The sequence below is a fragment of the Hyperoodon ampullatus genome (assembly GCF_949752795.1).
Source record: "Hyperoodon ampullatus genome assembly, chromosome: 14".
Classification (NCBI taxonomy): domain Eukaryota; kingdom Metazoa; phylum Chordata; class Mammalia; order Artiodactyla; family Ziphiidae; genus Hyperoodon; species Hyperoodon ampullatus.
Window position 1 is genome coordinate 83,314,357 of NC_136927.1, and position 6,347 is coordinate 83,320,703.

The window sequence follows — 6,347 nt, forward strand, 5'->3', positions numbered from 1 at the left end:
AGGGGGACCTGCAGGGGGCGCCGAGACCTGGGGGGAGGTGGATGAGGGGGGAGGGGAGGGGGACCTGCAGGGGGCGCCGAGACCTGGGGGGAGGTGGATGGGGGGAGAGTGGAGGGGGACCTGCAGGGGGTGCCGAGACCTGTGGGGAGGTGGATGGGGGGGAGGGGAGGGGGACCTGCAGGGGGTGCCGAGACCTGGGGGGAGGTGGATGAGGGGAGAGTGGAGGGGGACCTGCAGGGGGCGCCGAGACCTGGGGGGAGGTGGATGAGGGGAGAGTGGAGGGGGACCTGCAGGGGGCGCCGAGACCTGGGGGGAGGTGGATGGGGGGAGAGTGGAGGGGGACCTGCAGGGGGTGCCGAGACCTGTGGGGAGGTGGATGGGGGGGAGGGGAGGGGGACCTGCAGGGGGTGCCGAGACCTGGGGGGAGGTGGATGAGGGGAGAGTGGAGGGGGACCTGCAGGGGGCGCCGAGACCTGGGGGGAGGTGGATGAGGGGAGAGTGGAGGGGGACCTGCAGGGGGTGCCGAGACCTGGGGGGAGGTGGATGGGGGGGAGGGGAGGGGGACCTGCAGGGGGTGCCGAGACCTGGGGGTAGGTGGATGAGGGGAGAGTGGAGGGGGACCTGCAGGGGGCGCCGAGACCTGGGGGGAGGTGGATGGGGGGGAGGGGAGGGGGACCTGCAGGGGGTGCCGAGACCTGGGGGGAGGTGGATGAGGGGAGAGTGGAGGGGGACCTGCAGGGGGTGCCGAGACCTGGGGGGAGGTGGATGAGGGGGAGTGGAGGGGGACCTGCAGGGGGTGCCGAGACCTGGGGGGAGGTGGATGGGGGGGAGGGGAGGGGGACCTGCAGGGGGTGCTGGTGGTGGGGGGGGGAGTGGAGGGGAGGAGAGAACCAACTGAAAGGGGTTTTGAGAGATGGAGCGTGTGGAAGGGGGAGGAGGGAACCCGCTGGAGGCTCCGGAGGGCCGAGCGCTGAGCGCGGGGTGGATGGCGGAGGAGAGGAAGGGTGGGAGGAGAGGGAGGGAGGGGGGAACACGGCGGGCGTGATGGAGAACAGGAGTGAGCCCAGGCCATGGCCAGGGGGTGAGAAATGGAGGTCAGTGGAGTAAAAGACGTTGAGGGGTGAAGGGCGGGCTGTGGAGGAGATACGAGGAGGCCAGAAGGAAGACACGGCTTGGTGGAAGCAAGAGGGGGCTGGACTCCCGAACAGCTTTACATCCTTCCCGGCTCTTCAGACAGTCTAAAGTTCTCTCCAGAACCTCTCCTGTAAGGCAGGTGGAGGGCAAGGGAAGGTGAGGGAGAAACAGAGAAGGGGGTGAGGGGAGAGGAGAAACTCAGTAGGAGATGTGAACCCACCACCTGTCCTTGAATTGTTCGCTTTAAAGGGGTTACTTTCTCTTGTACGAATTTCATCTCAATAAGTTCTTTTGAATGGAGAATAATGATTTTGATGGTCTCCACAAGCAGTTGGTTCTCCAGCTAGATACAAAATAAATACAAGTTTGGAGCCAACGGATGATTAAAATCATTTGCAGTTCACCAATGCTTTTAAGGCATGGTTTACACTAGTCCAGGAAATTTCATTCTGTTTTATTTTTACTTTTTAATTTTTTTCAAAATTTTAATGAAAATATAATGTTTGCTGATTGTGTATAAATATATTTCGATGCCGGGAAACAAAAAATAAAGAAGAAAGCTTTCTTGAGGACAGGATTGGGGTGGGCCTCCAGAGCCTCAGTGGAGCAATGGCCTATCATTTGGCCTGCGTTTATTTGAGCCCATCTTCCAACAAACCGGTGATGGATTTTTCTCCCATCCATAGCCAGAGAATCGTTGATGTCCATCAAAGTGCTTCCTATATGCCTGCCCATTCAGTCTCCACAGCCCCTTCTTGTAGCTCTGTGTATTTTATTTCACATTATCGTGCAGAGTACATATGCAAATTTTTTTCATTTTTGATAGTACAAAGGATAGAACTAAATTCACTTTTAAAAGAAACTCATTTGAAACTAACACAGCATTGTAAACCAACTATACTCCAATAAAAAACCAAAAAACCGGGCTTCCCTGGTGGCGCAGTGGTGGAGAGTCCGCCTGCCGATGCAGGGGACGCGGGTTCGTGCCCCGGTCCGGGAGGATCCCACATGCCGCGGAGCGGCTGGGCCCGTGAGCCACGGCCACTGAGCCTGCGCGTCTCGAGCCTGTTGCTCCGCAACGGGAGAGGCCACAACAGTGAGAGGCTCGCGTAACGCAAAAAAAAAAAAAAAAAAACCAAAAAAACAAAAGCTCATGTACCAACAGTAATGGGTTTGTTGGTTAAAATCTTGGATGGCTAGTTTTAACATTGGGTCTGGGTTTCTATTACAGTATGTGTGCTATATGGGTGAAGATAAATATTTGAAGGTCACTGGGAAAAGAGTGTGTTATAATAACTTCTTTTAAATCATTTAAATGAGTTTTTCTGCTTGAACAATCATGACCTATTTAGTGCCTTCTCGGGTAATTTTGCATTATTGCTCTCACACTCGTGCAGCTAGAAAGTTTTACCAGGATTTATATAATACATTCATGTTTAGAAATGTCAACTACGGATTAAAAACACATTTTTTAAAGGAGAGGAGGGACATAGAAAGGGGAAACCGAGGTAGCCTTGGAGGGAAAAGTAGGGGCTTAAAGAGGAGAGAGTCAGGGGGGAGGGGCGAGCAGGGGGAGAGCCTCCTTGAAAGGGAGAGTGGGGTGACATGGATGAAGCACTCAAGGAGGCGGAGCAGAGCAGACAGACCTGAAGTTTTCCAAACTTTGGTTCTGATGTGGAAAGTTCCAGCAAAGATTGCATCTGTTTCCTTTCCTCTTTGCAGGCACCCCTGGGACTCCCTGGCAAACCTCCCACTGAAGGATGTGTCACCTTGGAGCGTCTGTGGAGCCTTCTTTCAGAAGCTGGAGGTAGGAGGGACACCCCAGAAGGTTGTCTTCCTTTGAGAGTCTCCAGGCAGCCCCGCTGACTGGGGGAGGGGGAGGAGACGGCACACGTGCAGGACCCGTGAGGCGGCGGGTGTCGAGGCAGCCTTCCTGGGCCAGGCTGCCACCCTGGCCGTGTCAGTGAGTGGGTTCAAAACGTGGGCAGTATTTGGAGGCCACCGGTAGGCCAGACACAGTCTCAAGACAGCAGGCTTGGCTGGCAGCCTCTGGAAGAATCCAGACTGTCGAAGCTTCATTTCGGCAGGGCGACCTTCTTTGCGGGTGCAGGTGACTGTCACCTGTCCACTCCTTATTCTCTGTGGAATCTGAACTGACCCTTCCTTTCCGATTCCATAAGCCTCTCTGCGTTCTTGGTTAATATAATATTTGGGGGGGAGACATCTCCAGAAAGAGATGCTGGATTTCTGCTAAAAGGCCCGTGGAGCGCAGGAGACTAGCAAAGTAAGAGATGTGACCTATTTCAGCCCGGGTGCGTGGAGCACTTTCTACCAGTTAAACTCTCGATCCCTGTTTATTAGGGACATTGAGGTAAAGCACGAGGCAGGTTGCTTGCATTTAGTCTAGAATGAAAAGAGCAATCAACTCGTGGGCCTGCAACCGTCTTTGTCAAAAGCCTAAACTCCTCAGATTCTCTTCAGTTGCCTCCTTTACCCCTTCCCGGTCCCTGCTCCATCCAGACCCATCTCCTGATGATCTCAAGTGGCCACATAGGGTGTAATCTGAGCCATGTGTCTGTTCTAATACCCAGAGCTTTGCGCCTGGCTTGGCTTTGCTGTCGTAGGTGTCCCTGAGAGCACTGATGGGTACAGCGTAGCCCTGCTGAGACCTGGGAGACCTGGCATCCTGTCCCGGAGGCAAATGCTGTTGCATCTCCTAAAGATGCTGCGGTTGGCACCTGCCAGCCTCAGGCTCCTGCAGCACCTTTGGTGTAGTTGTTGGTCACTTGCCTCCTTCAGGTGACAGGGATGCTCACCATGCCTTTTGCCCAGGATGTCAAGGGACTTGTGTGTGGTTGACAGCTGCTTGCTGGATGGGCTCCTGGGAGAGGCTACAGAGGCCTGTAGCATCGTGGGCGGTATTGTTCCTTGGCTCTCCACATTATCAGCTTTTGACCAGCCAGTGTGGCTCCAAGGAAAGAAGCGTCCTGGCCAAGTATATGGTGCTTACCACGTAAAATGGAACAAGGGTAGGAGGCCACGTTAACACTTGGTTGCAGAAAGCAAATGTTCGAGTACCTCTACTCAGCTCTCTCGGCCACAAGTTCTGCCTCCAAGGTCTGCTTTTGACCCAGGAGGCGTGGATGACGGGGGCCGTGGGGGGAGCAGACGTAATGTATAATCCCATTCAGAAATGTAATAGATTTACCCAGAGATATATACATGATCAATATAAAACTATTCTGAAACAAAAAAATAATAAATGCATGTCTTGCAGGACAGCACTGAATGAGGCAGGCCGGCAAGTGCTGACATCTTTAAAATTTATTCTCAGTCTGCTCACTGCTTCCAGAGTGAGTGTCATGAGCCTTACCACCTAATGAGTCCCTGGCCCCCTAACTTGAGTGCAAAATCTTTATAAGGCACGTGGTATGCACTTAAATAGGTGAGCTTCCCAAGTGAAAAAGGAGTTTGGTGGTGAAATGCTACGTGAAGGTTGGAATTGCCAGAAAATCTGCGGCAAGGGGTCTTTGTCAGTAGTTTGTACCCAGCGTGCCTAGGACAGGGAGGGCCCTCGGCAGTGTTTTGTGGAATTGCTGGATGCTGGCGTCCACAGCCCTTCCCCATTCTTTTTTCTTGCCTCTTTAGCATCCAGGAAGGGTGAATTTGGTTTGTATATCCTGGAATCTTACATAAGTAAATGTCAGAGTGGTTTTCTCCTGTTGCCCTGAAGCGATATTTACCTGAACAATTGAAAGACATCTCTGACCTCTTCATTTTAAGAAGGCTTCCTGAAACTTTTTACTTTATTCAACAGTTGTTCATTCATGCCGTAGGTGTTTATAATTAACTCAGCTAACTCCATCGCTGGGAAATGGGGGACTCACCAGGACCTTTCTGAAAGGTGATCTGGCGCCCCAGAATTTCCAAACTCCACACTGGATGGGACACGTCCCAAGACGGGCGGTGGACCTGCTTTAAGGTAAAGAGAATTGAACCCATGATAGGTTAGCGGGAAGCCCTAGTACTAACTAAGGTATGTTCGTACCGCCTCAGCTGCGTGTGTTACTATAATCAGTTCAATTCTAAGGAAGAGGAGATGGAAAGTTAATGTCTACTTTGTCAAATATTAGAGTTTAAGAGTAGATACCAAGTTTTTCTTCTGCATGGTTGGTTGTTTCTGTGTTTATTTGCTTATATTGCACTGAAGCCTGACTAGCAAGTGGTAGTACATTATTATTATTATTTTTTTTTCTTTTGCGATACGCAGGCCTCTCACTGTTGTGGCCTCTCCCGTTGCGGAGCACAGGCTCCGGACGCGCAGGCTCAGCGGCCATGGCTCACAGGCCCAGCCGCTCCGCGGCGTGTGGGATCTTCCCAGACCGGGGCACGAACCCGTGTCCCCTGCATCGGCAGGCAGACTCTCAACCACTGCGCCACCAGGGAAAGTAGTACATTATTATTTAATCCGCTGTTGCAGTGATAAGGTTGGCCCCTCTGTGTGTCATAAAGATAATTCATGCCCAAAGAGTACATAAACAGCCTAGCTCTTTTGCCTGAGATGTGATCGCTGCCATTCTGGCTTCAACCAATGGGATGCCAAGGAGCGTCCACTTTCGAACCTGCCAGTTAACCTGTTGGGCAAACAATGTTTTTATATGGATCATTATCCTTTGACCTTTGGTATGAACACAGACCGAATGTACTTTTATTTAATGAGCAATTCAGCATTGCTTGTGGACTTGGCCACAGGGTGAAGAGTTTGGGGACAAAGGAGGCACAGGGGAGAATTCTTAAAACCATGTGGGATGTTTATGAGAAGGGAAGAGGCAGGATACAAGCATGGGAATTTGACTATTAAGCAAAAGTGCAGTAGGTGTTCTAGAACTCTCCAGAACTTTATCACTATAACCTCTACCTTGTCCTGCTTCTACATGAAGAAACATTTGGGAAATAAGTAGATAACTAAATAATACAAGCTTTATTACATTAAGTCTGATTAAATGGAGTCCAAAAACAAGCATCTTGCGGGGAAAAAATCTGGAAATGTGTACTCCAGCCCATGAATGGTAGTTAACTTGGGGGCTGGGGTGCTGAAGAGGCCGATGGGAAAGACTCCTGTTTTTTTTTTCTGTGCATAATTTCTTTAAATAGTACCTAAAACTAGTGTGAAAGAAAAGGTGGTCTACTTTTTTGTTGTTGGAAAAAAACCC